The sequence below is a fragment of the Phyllostomus discolor genome, chromosome 3, assembly GCF_004126475.2.
Source record: "Phyllostomus discolor isolate MPI-MPIP mPhyDis1 chromosome 3, mPhyDis1.pri.v3, whole genome shotgun sequence".
Taxonomy (NCBI): Eukaryota; Metazoa; Chordata; class Mammalia; order Chiroptera; family Phyllostomidae; genus Phyllostomus; species Phyllostomus discolor.
Window position 1 is genome coordinate 31052968 of NC_040905.2, and position 11721 is coordinate 31064688.

General features: G+C 43.7%; 1 long non-coding RNA gene across 1 annotated transcript; it reads left to right on the plus strand.

Moving 5' to 3' along the window:
• The first annotated feature begins 470 nt into the window (after positions 1-470).
• On the plus strand, positions 471-11478 carry LOC118499305. Its single transcript, XR_004901828.1, has 3 exons — positions 471-577; positions 4775-4778; positions 11468-11478. It is a non-coding gene; the product is annotated as an uncharacterized LOC118499305 (long non-coding RNA).
• Positions 11479-11721: the final 243 nt, after the last annotated feature.

The following is an 11721-nucleotide window of genomic DNA, read 5'->3' on the forward strand; positions in this document are numbered from 1 at the left end:
CTAAAGACATTGTGGGTTATCTCGGTTACTTACAAAGGTGTTCCTTTCTCTCTCAATCACACCACATGGCTCAACCCAATGAAAACAAAGAGTGAAAAGTCACCTGGTTGCAAAGCATCTATAAAATTCAACACATTTTTAAAAATCACACAGCAATCTTGTGTAGACATTTACATGTACTAATAGACCAGGCAGAAATTATATTCCTCCCAGAATAAACCACTAGAGTGTGGGAGAAGATGTATTGAGATTTAAGGAATAAAAAGGAAAATTATGTTATCAAGTGACAGCTTGGAATTAAAGATTAGAAAATGCAAACCAGCGCAACCCCCTTCCCACAGGAGCAGCAGGCTAGCTTGCCCTCTGGGATGTGTGGGGCCCAGTACATGGGCAGAGGTTTACCGAAGTCCTCCTTTTTGGAGCCTGTGATGGTTTGAAAATAATGTAAGAAAGTTGTCAAGTCACCCTGGCTGAAGTGGTTCAGTGCATTGAGTACCAGCCTATGAATCGAGAGGTCACTGGTTTGATTCCCAGTCAGGGCACATGCCTCGGTTTTAGGCCAGGTTCCCAGTTGGGGGTGAGCAAGACTCAATCACGTTGACGTTTCTCTCCCTCTCTTTCTCCCTCCCTCCTTTCCCCTCTCTCTAAAAGTAAATAAAATCTGAAAAAAAAAGTTGTCATCCAAGGGGACAATTTCAACAGGCACCTCAGAGGTGAGTATGGAAACTGCTTATTGACTGTGAAATCATGGGATAGCTATGTGGTGAGGAATTCAGAGGCTCAAAACCCTGAAAATTGCTACGACTCTTGATTCAACATGCTTATTCCACACACCGAGAACCTGGAGTCACAGAACAGCCGGGGAAAGGCCCGATTTGGGCTAGACAGTTTTGTGTTTCCCTGTGCCTTCTTCTCTCAGGGTGACTCAGGTGTGGAAAGACAGGCTTTGGAAGAAAGCAGCCCTTCCTCATTCCTCCCATGAGCTGCTCAGAAGTAGACCCTTGTAAAAGCAGCCTCACGTGCAGTCACCATCCCCAGCTCTTTACCAAAGCTGTCTGCTCCCCAAAACAGAGTTGAGTGACAGGCAGGCAAGGAAATCCAGTCAGCTGCTTCATAGATGGGTACACAGCTAATAGGAGTTCACTATGTTATCTCCCCAGGACAAGTTCATTATTACAGATTTAACAGTGTCTTCACTTAGATGCAAGACTAATGGTGGACCCTCAAGCATTTATATTATGGTACATTATGTTATATCTAATATATAGGCGTTGAGGAAAGTATAGAAAAATAAGTGATAAATATCATAGTATGTGTGCAGATATGTATTTCATTCATATGCTACTTTCTGTAGAGATATATAAAGAATATATACTTCCTATAGAGAACATGAAAGATAGTATTCTATAAATATGTACATATTTTATGAATATGTTTTTATTTTTCTACCTCTATGACCAATGTAAATATAATTTATAACCATTTTTTTCACTTAACAATGAACTCTAAACATAAATAGGAATGAATCTGTGCCAACAAGATCATAGTTTTATCTCACGGGTTGCAAAACTTTCCACTTTAATTGATTCAACCAAATCCCTGTAACTGCACATTTTAGTCATGGTTTCTCAACCTCGTGGTGTTGACTTTTGGGCTGGATCATCCTCTGGCTGGGGGTGGAATGTCCTGTGCACTATAGGAGGCTGAGCAGCATTCCTGGCCTCTGTCCACTAGATGCCAGCAGCAACAGCAGCGCCTGCCAGTTGCGACAACTAAAACTCTCCAGACTGGACACATCAAATGCCCCTGAGGCCAGAACCACCCTAGGTGGAGAACAAGCAATGTAATTTGTTTCCTCTTTTGTTTGTTTGGGTTTTGGTGTTGTTGTTGTTTTTTGATTATCAATAAACAAAGCTGACCAAACTTCCTTACGGTTTCTTTCCCACCTCTATCCAAGTATATTCAGAGTGGAAATTCCTAGATGTTCAATTACTGTTGCAGAGAGCAGGCATCTATTTGAGAACTTTAAAATAATTTTGCCAATTTCTGTCAAAGTATCCTTTATTAAAAGTTAAAATACAGATGTAGAGCGAGCCTCTGGCCATGGTTTCTTTGTCTCATTGAGGGAGACAACCAAGAGGACGGCAGGGCGGGTTCAGAAAGAAGTGGAGAGACAGGGCCCAGAAGTACTGCAAAAACACTGGACGGAGGGTGTTCGGTCCTGCCACCATGAAGCTTTCGCCTCGGGCAGTGAGCCCTTTAAGGCTACAGGACCTCGGTCATTTCCACTGACACCAGACAGGAGTCACTTGCACTGCTCTCAGCTTTCTGTGTGTTAACATGGCCTCCCACAGCTTGGGAAGTGTCCTGATCAATAGGAAACAATCCGTCAAGGCCGAGGGAGTTACTCCTGCTGAAGCAGAAAGGCCTTAGGTGGCTGTTGTCAAAACCCACAGTATCCTTGAAAAGATAGTCTTTCCTTCTCCTCTCCCTCCCCTCCCCCCTCCTTCTTCTTCTTTGCCTATGTCTATTTTAATTTTCTTTCTCTTTTAACATTTTCTTCCTGAACTTTCATAAAATTGACTCTGTTCAATTGATCCAGCTGCCATCACCATAACCAGCTGGGGGATTCTCATTCTTTTTTACTGTATCGATCAGATAGGCATTTTATTACTTTGTTTTAACTTACTCCACTGCCTATAAGGTTAAATATGTTCTCACATGTTTATCAGCCATTCCTGCTCTAATTTAGTTTGCCTATTTGCGTACTTTGTCCATTTTCCTTTTAGGAAATTCAACTTGTTCTCATCCATTTGTAATTTACTTATCCATTCAGAATAACAATCATTTGTCTTTTACAAATGATTGTCTATTCTCATAAAGATTCCTTTACCTTTTCACTAGGTTTTAATTTATCATAAAAATTTATATTTAATGAGGCCCATCAGCATTTTTCTTTATGGTTTCACTTATGCAAGTACATTGGAAAGTTGTTTCTTAAACCCAGAATTAAATATTTATCTATGCTTTCTTCTCATATATTTAGAGGTTATTCTTTCATACTTAAATTTGTACTCTATTCAAAGTTCATTTAAAATAAGAGGAGAGTTGAGAATAAAACATTTTTTTTCCAAAGAGTTAGCCAGTTGTCTTGACTCTGTTGAATAATTCACCTTCGTGAGGTCCGTGGCTCAGACGTGAAGTCCCCGTGCAGGAGAGCATGTTTCCGGACTGTCTGTTCTATTCTCCTCATCTGCCTGTTGTCTTGGCCGCAGGTCATAAAATGTAAATCACTTTTGATATGTAATGTCCTTTATCTGGCAGAGCAAGTCTCATTTTAAAGGTCACAGCTTTTATTTGCAAATGGAAGAGTGTCTATGTATGTAGAATTTAGGTAAGTGAAAAGGTGCTCTTTTTTTTTTTTAAAGGCAGTGATTTTTCATTCTCTTATCAGGCCAAGAATTTCCTATTAAAAAGATATTTTCCTTTCTTAGCATTGTGAAGGCATGAAATTTCCCTCTGTGTAAGTAAGCCGCCTGTCTTAAATGTTCTTACCAGATCTCCTCTTCCTGTGCCCACAATGTCTAGGAATGTTTAGGCCCAAGGTCATAGGGAAATGTCCTAGGAATGTCCACAGCTGGCTGAAAGCACCCGGGCACTCCTGTGGGTGCACACTCTCATACGCTCATGGCACAGCATGACCAGAATGCAGGCCATGGAGAGGCACAGGTCTTTACTGATTTGTTTTTATTAACTTCTGAACCAGTGTTCTTAAACTGGGTGACTGTGAGTCCTGCGAGACTTATTGGAGTGACTGGAGGAGAGTGCTCTTTGGAGCACAACTGTTAGAAAACACCAGGTTAAACCATGTTGAGAAATTTCTGCCTCAGAACTTCTCAAAGGCTTTAACCTGCTAATGTCCTGTGGCTCTCCAAGAGTGTGATGGTTACTAGACCTTGGCACCCTCCTCCAGGAAATGACAGCTAAAAACCAGTGGACACCAGCCTCCTAAACTCTGCAGCCAGAAAAGGCTATTTTGCTGATACTATTATTTTTCAAGCAAAATTGTGAAAAAGACAAGATGTCTCCTGCAGTGAGAATGAAGACAGCTGTAATTAAAGATAGTGAGTGACAACTAGGACATGATGGAGGGATTCCACTCTACTCTGGACGGCACTTTCTGTTTTCCCAAGTGAATGCTATGCATTTTTTCTCAGCATCCCTCATCACTCTCAGATGAGGAATGGAAGACTGGAATTATTGACCCTTTTCACTGAAAATGTTGATGTCTGGGGCTGTGGAATGGTGGAGCCTGCTTGGGAATCTGCATCTGTTGATTGCACAGCAGATTTCATTAGCTTTCCTTAGCCATGTAAAAGTTACCAAGAACTTAGTGGTGAAAGTCAACAGCTATGTATTATGTCAGAGACCTTGAAGTCACAAGTGGGGCAGGGTCTCAGCTCAGGGTCTCACACAATGAGGCTCAAGAAAAGAATCGGCTTCCAACATATGCAAGTTGTTGGTGGCATTAACCTTTTGCATGGTTGTAAGAGTGAGGACCGTAGGTGCTAGAGATTATCTACATTTCTTACTGTGTGTTCCCCCTATATTCAAAGCCAGGAACAGAGAATCTTCCTCATGCTAAACCTTCTTCAAGCTTCAAATTTCTTTTTTTAAAAGATTTTATTTATTTATTTTTAGAGAGGGAAGGGAGGGAGAAAGAGAGAGAGAAACATCAATGTGCAGTTGCTGGGGGCCGTGGCCTACAACCCAGGCATGTGCCCTGACTGGGAATCGAACCTGCGACACTTTGGTTCACAGCCCGTGCTCAATCCACTGAGCTACACCAGCCAGGGCTCAAGCTTCAAATTTCTATATTGAGGAAGTTCCCCATCCCTGTATAGGCTCACCAGATCAGATCAGGCTCATCCAGAATCTATCTTGAAGTCCACTTATTTTGACTCAAAACTCAATCTCAGCACTACTGACATGAGTGTGATTGAATAACTGGAGGATGATGTGGGTACTCAGTGAGGTCGGGGGAGTGGTGGTGGATCTAGGGGCTATCTTAGAACGCTGCTTCCCACAGTCACTCCTGTTTGGTTGTGCCGACTTTAGAAATTTTAGTGCTATGAGGATGCCCATGTGTGATTGTGGAAATAAAAAACAAATCAGAAGGGGTATGCTCTTAGTTAGTGACTAAAATACATGAGAACCACAAAGACACTCCAAAGCTGCTGATCCTGACAACCCAGCAAAGTTCTTTCCATGTCTGGCAAAACTGCTTTCCTCACTGCTGCCGGTGATGGAAAGAACATGCACAGTGGTTCCACGGTTGCCTTTCAATGAATACTTTAAAAAGAGTCTCTTTTAAGCTTCATTGTTATAATGCTCATATTTGGAGTAATTCAGTAGTTAACTCTCATGGCACTGACATTCTTTATGAGATGCTAATGTAAATACGTTGTTTGCCCTTAATGATAAACTGGGGAGAAAAACTACCAATGCCCCACTCCCAGACTGAGACTTTTTAACGTGACTGACTGCCACAACGTTGCACTCCAAGTCATAGCTTCCCCAGCTACATCTGACCTTACTTTCTGAATCCCTGATTGTAAGTTTATAAAGTCACTCTATAAAGGTTTTATTGAAATCTATCAGGTGAAAAAATTTAGCCAAGCCAGACTCCCTGGTGATGGGTTTGTTGCAGCTCCCTGTTTTCAGCCAGTGCTGGGGGGAAAAAGAAGCCCTGGGCAGAGGCTAAAGGACCATCCTGCTCCACATCCACCCTGAACTCCTCTGCTTAGGACCCACCTGCTTTCCCCCTTCACTGGAGGGAGCTGCCACGTCCTCTGTCAACGTGCAACAACCTGGGCTCTTCTGGGTGGGGCTAAACAGAAAAGTCCCACTGCATGGTTCCCTCTGCGTCAGGGCTGTTACCAAGGGAACTGGTCCCCAGCGAATCCCTCAGCTCTGATGTCATAGATTGAACACCCCAAGACTAGGGGCTGGGCTCATTTCTCAAGCAAGCCAGGCTAATATCATTAAGCTGCCTGGTTTTAATTTTCCACCACTTCCCAACCGTCTACTTAGGCAGATGGAAAGCCAAACTCATTCATTCTTTCCACCATTTCCTGGTGATTGGAGCAGTTTAATGATTGTCTTGTGAAGAGGAGAAAGGGATGCAGATCAGGAACAACTGGAGAGTGATGAGAGAGAAGAATTGTAAGTTGGAAGAGGAACACCAGCTCGTAAATGTGTAATTGAAAACATCATACTAGTACAATTACTGTGGTGGGCTTGGGTAACAGGGACTCTAAATTTATCCTACGGCTGAGAGTCCACTGTGAGAAATAAAATTTTAGAATATCTGGGGGGCATTCCAGTATTTCTCAACAACTTTATCTGAGAGTTTGGCGTGTGGGAAACAGAATGTGGGGGCAATTTAAGGGGTCCCCTCCCCCTTCAGTAAGGACGCCAGCTCTGTGACAGGCTGTGGAGACCTGCGCTCAGTCGCTGACTGGAGCCTGTAGAAGCCCTCCTGTGTTCTCTGAGAGAAAGCAGTCATGCTGCTGGTCTGCCTCAAACCTGATGTCCTTTAGACAGACGTCAGAGTTCAGAGAACAGGGTGGTGGCTGTGAGGTCAGTTAGTTTGGACATTTCCTTGTTCGTTTTAACCTTCAACAAGCCCACAAAAATGTCCCACGATCATCACAAACATTTCTTTCCCTCATCGACCTGAGCGTTTCAGAAATCTGGCCCTTCAGTCAGCAGCTCCGCTGTGGGTTTCCTGTGTCCTCAGAGCTCAAATCCAATGGCAGAACGTCATATGGGCTTCCCCACCTCTGGCCCCTCTTTCCGGCCAGGTCACTTCTTCCCTGACCCCTGGGAGAAGATCCACCCCCAGCATTTCTGCTTTTCCTCTTTCCCCCACTCATACCTGGTGTGCTCACAGGTACCTGAGGAACAGGCTCAAAACCTACATAACATTGTGCTATGTCCCTGCACAAAGCCCTCCAACAGCTTCCCAATTTGCTTAAAATAAAATTAAAAATTACAATGGTCTATAGACCTGCATTCGCAGATGCTGCTCCTTCCTACTACTGGCCATCAAGAGCCTTCCTTTCCTTTCTGTTCATGGAATGTGCCATGTCCCTTCCCACCTGAAGGTCTGGTCAGGTTCTGGTCCCCCAACCTGGAGCACACCCTCTTCAGATCCTCCTGTGATACATAGGTTTCTGTTCAAATGTGCCCTCCTCTCCTGGATAACACATGTTGAGTAAGGGGGCGGGGCAGGAGTGCCCAAGGCAAGAAGGGCATCTGAGTGGTCCCTCCAATGTTTGGAAAATTAATGAATGAATGAGTAATTTCCCTGGTATCTCAGAAGGTTTAACCATTTAAGCCAAGAACGATGATAGGTTCTCTCTTATAGGTTCAGTTCATTTCAATACCCAAGCAGTTTGGGAGCTTCTAGTGCTGTGTTGTCCAATCAGGTAGCCACTAGCCACATGTGGCTATTAAAGTATAAATTCAAAGAGACATAAAATACAATAAAATATACAGTTCCTCAGCTACAATATGCACATTTCAAGGGCCCCATAGTCACGTGTGACTAGTGGCTGCCTGTTGTGGACTAAGTACTGTGTTTCCCCAAAATTCATGTTGAAGCCCTAGCCGCCAAAGTGATGGTATTTGGAGACGGGCTTTTGGGAAGTGATTAGGGTTAGATGAGGTCATGAGGGTGGAGTCTCCACGATGTGATTAGTGCCAAATAAGAAGAGACACTGAGGTACCTTCTCTGTGAGCTCTGTGAAGACACAGAATAAGGTAGCCACCTGTAAACCAGGAAGTGGACCCTCATCAGAAAACAAATCTGATGGTACCCTGATTCTGGACTTCCTAACCTGCAGAACTGTGAGAAAAAAAATATCTTCTGTTGAAGCCCCCAGTCTGTAGTATTTTGTCAAGGCAGGCTCAGCTATAGCAATGCCTATTGCCCAGTATAGCTGTGGAACATTTGCATCACTGCCAGCAGTTCAGGTGTGCAGGCCTCTTATGAAATGCGGTGTGAGACACATAGTCACCCTCTCTTAAGGAGTTCAGAGTCTGATGGGGAAGCAGAGATGGGTAAACAGCATTTAATTAGTCCTGGTATGTCTGTGCACAGGTGCTGAGGACTAAGCACAGAGGCCATGGTGGGCCCCACAGCTGCTGACTTTGAGCCCAGTTTTCAAGGATGAGCAGGGGCCCTCAGGTAAAAAGCAAAGTGTGGGGGAATGAAGGTTGACCCCATACATCCTGAAAATAAATGCAAATGTAAAAAGACCTCAGTGGGAGATGTAAAGCTCCAAAGAGTGTTTGCTTGCTTGTTCCCCTCTCTTTACTTCCCTATACATTTTGTTTCAAAGAAAAGAGCATGTCACTCCTGTTTCTTGGCAACAGAGACATATATGGAAGTATGTCCCAGTAAAAATGTTGGGGACAGTGGACCAATATACTCTTTGTGGAAGCATCGTGACTAATGTTTGTGCAATAGAAGAGATAGCATGAGATTGTGGGAGGTGCCACATTGTCATGTGAATAAAAGTCTCAAGGTAAGACCATGAGGGCGGCTGGCATTCACACATTCTGCAGAAGTAGCACCCTTGTGATGAGCAGTGATCACAGCTGTATAATAGGTTCCAGTCACAAACGTGGGTCCTCCGTACTCATACAATGTTATTGGCTTAACCTCTCCGATGGAGGAAGTGCATTCAGCCTTTTCTCTGCTCATTTGATATCAGTTATTTTCTTGCCAAGGTAAGTGGTTGTTAGCCTGCCTAATATCCAGGAGTTTCAATTATCCAAACTATCCACCTGGTTTCCTGCTGTGACTTTGCTTCCTGGCATACATATTTATGGGCAAAGTTTATGCCACCATTTCACACCCCGGGTCTTCCTTTCTCCCCAGCACTCAGCAAGATCCTTCCCAGTAGCAGGTATTTAACAAGTTGATGCATGCCCTGTATAATGGTAAATGAGTGACCTTCTTCTGTTTGAGTACCCAATGCCTGGCTGGGATTTGGGCTTGCTCTGGTTCTCCTGAACCCCATTCCCAGGATTGTGGGTAGCACAAAAATAAGAGAGAGGCGGTCAGATTCCCCAAGAAGCTCCAGAGGGGAAATTTACATTCTCTGACATCGATTTCTAGGGATCTATGTGAGGAGTGAATATATCTTTGTGTCCGTAGATGCAAGAAGAAAAGAAAAAGGTGCAGCAAGAGACTCTGAAACTGTTTACCCAGAAAGCAAGCTCTGCGTCCAACTCCTAACGTCTGTGAGGCTCACAGGAGAAATGGTGGCAGTTGCAGTGCATTCACACAGATAAGAAGGCTCTTCCTCGCCTTGTCTACACTGGCCATTTTTCATTGCTTTTGGAGGCTGCAATTGCTGCCTCTATAGGCTATGCTGGAGATGATACAGCCAGCTAAGCTTCGTGTTGAATAAATGTTGGCAACCACATCAACTTTAAATTGATATTAATGTCAGGGTTGCTTTTTATAGCTTTCCTGAAGGTTTAGCAACAATAGACCAAGGCAAGCATCATGGTACCTGAACCAAAATCAAGCTTGCATTTTTCTGATGTGTATTTAATTTGGTTTTGGCACAGAGTCTCTGTTTTTCTTGGGTTTTACATCATTTATGAGGTTGCATGGATACACTCTAACAAAACATCATCTATAATCAACTGAGGCTCACAGAAGAAAGAAATGTGTGCCAATTCCAACTAATCTGAGCCTTTATGGGAATAGCTCTTTGCTATGAATGATTGGCCAAACATCTGTGTCAACACTTTGGGAGCTGGAGATACAGGGGTTGTTCATCGCCACATTCACAGTATTTCTAGCTTCATAGAGGGGGAAATGCTCATTACAAATAAATATCTCAACTAAGCTCCTCTGAGTGAAACCTACTCTCCTAATTAGTTATAATAATTAAAAATGGATTTTGAATAGTGTATGTGTATGTGTGTTGTGTGTGTGCTGGGCAAAAACAGTTTTCCCTGTTTCACATGAACTTTCTAATAAAGTGACCTCCAATCATTCTTATGGGGTCATTTTAGGAAGAAAGCCATATTCTTTTCCTCATTATACAGAGGCATCTGGTCTCATCCACCCCTCTATTCCAGACATCACTCAGCAATTTCTGGACTGAAAAGAGGCATACATGCGCTTCAAGGATGGCTTGTGTGGTTAAGGATGATGAGAAAGCTCAATAATTGAATCCATTGTACAACGTTTCGCACAAGAGTCAACATCTGTCCTCAATTGCTCCACGCATCCGTGGCGTTCTCAGAGCTTGTTGTGGGGAATGTATTTCTTCTGGTGATTACCAACACTCAGCTGCCTGACAACTCTGCCTCCTAATTTACTGCTTAGGGGGTGGTGGGGGCTGTGCCTCAGGGCAGGAAGCTCTTCTGCACTAAAGCATCATCTCTTGTTGCAGATCGCTCTCTGCTGGTCATCCATTCTGCTCATTTGTGACATCTGCCTGAAGAGTGGCCATCACATGAAAATAGAATAGAATAAGATCTGCACACACAAGCAGCCTGAAAATTTTCTTAGATTTAAAAACAGACACAGATGTTGCCACTGAAGAACTGGGACACTGTTGAAGCCTGGGGCGCATGGAGAATCCCATGCAAAGGGAACATTTCTATTCCATTCGAGTCAACTGAAAGTACCATTGGTGTCGGGTCAGCAGCTGCCTCTGTTTTATCAGCTGCATCCTCCGTGGGCATGCAGACATCCCCCAGCCCTCAGAGGAGGTCAATGCAAAACTTCTGAGTCATTGGATCAGCTGTTTTTAAACCTAGACACAAATTCCATGAGTTTAATAAAATGAAGTTTTAAATAAAATGGGTTTTCTACTTTAATGTCTGTCCCTATTGCATCTGGCTCCTTCTTAAGCCCCTAGACTGAGATTCAGAGAGCAGGCAATGGAAGGAGAGCTGTCTAAGATAGTTCAGTCTCAGATCCAGTGGGTCCTTTGAATTAATAACACTGACTGGAATGGAATCCAGCTGCAGACTTGATCCCATTCTGGACAAGCAGTTTCACCTTTTTGTTTCCTCAAGTCAGCCCTTTTGCTTTGTAAAAATGTATCAATGAGGCAAGTTCTCATGCAGCAAAACCGGACACAAGAACCTAAAGATATATATCTAGGTAACGTTTTTCCAAGCTGCTGTCACTCGCTCAGGAGAGAGTGCTTCCCATGACTGAAGTCATCACATGTCCCAGTGGGTTTGCTCCTGCCACCTCAACCTCATACAGCTTTTAGCCTGGCCCTCCACCTGTGCTCATTAAAAAGCCTCCGATTGTTCTGGTTTTGGCACACTGAACCAGGAAATCATTTATTACCTTTACTGAGAACCCTAAAACAGGAAAATGATTGGTATTTATTTTATTTCAGAGTCGGTGCATCTGGAGGCCAGGAGACACAGGCTGCCACAGTGAGTGAGCCCGGCCTCTCTCCGGAACAGCTGTCCACAGAATCGTGAGTGCTCCCGCCCAGCATTCCTTCCCTGGAACTTGAGTGCTAAGCAGAGGTTCTGTTCAGTGCATCTTCCTGGAAGCCTGCCCTTCTATGTATCAGCACCCAGTTTGCAAGGGGACAAAAATGTAACTGGAGAGAGTGCTCAGATGCTCAAATAGGTTTCAATAAGATGGAGGTACTTAATGTT